We start from the raw sequence: 718 nt of genomic DNA, 5'->3' as shown, positions 1-718 counted from the left end.
AACCACTCAATATTACCATTCAATACCATTTAATACCATTCAAAACTACCAATCAAATCAAAACAGGCATTCAAAACTAAACCACCTTCTTCTACCCCCAAAAATCAAAACAACACCAAACAAACAAGCTAAACAAATACGAAGAAGAAGTGGGAAATAACAATACTAGATCTACAATGAAAAAATAAATTTCCTGCGGAATACAAACGGTCCAACGAAGAAAATGGTTTTTCAGCTAGCACTCCAACCAAACAAGCCCTTGTTCAAATACCACCCTTGTTCAAACACTGTTTCAGATACTGCCTCTTCTTGAAACCAAATTCACCAAAACCACCCTTGTTCAAATACTGACTCTTCTCAAAACCAGATTTACCAAAACCACCCTTAAAATACAAGCCTCTTAAACCAACCTTCAAATACCAAGCGAATCCAGAACAACACAAGCAAATCCAAAACAACACAAGCAAATCCAAAACAACCCACGAATCCAACCACTATAAACCACCTTCTTCTAAACTGGCAACACATTGAAACCCAATTCAAAACAACAAACATATTAAAACCGCCAGTAAATCCAAATCCAATGCAAAACAACCCACTAAAACCGCCACCAAACCCAATTAAAAACCGCCAAGAAATCCGATCATTCGTCAAAACTCCTTTTTCTTTTCTAAATAGCCACTAAGACTACCATCAAATTTAGTTCAATACCGCTATA

The sequence above is a fragment of the Eschscholzia californica genome, unplaced genomic scaffold (assembly GCF_041429995.1).
Source record: "Eschscholzia californica isolate CP2 unplaced genomic scaffold, dmEscCali1.0.p SCAF_3, whole genome shotgun sequence".
Classification (NCBI taxonomy): Eukaryota; Viridiplantae; Streptophyta; class Magnoliopsida; order Ranunculales; family Papaveraceae; genus Eschscholzia; species Eschscholzia californica.
The sequence above is the reverse complement of the archived record's forward strand: the minus strand, read 5'-3'. Positions refer to the sequence as shown.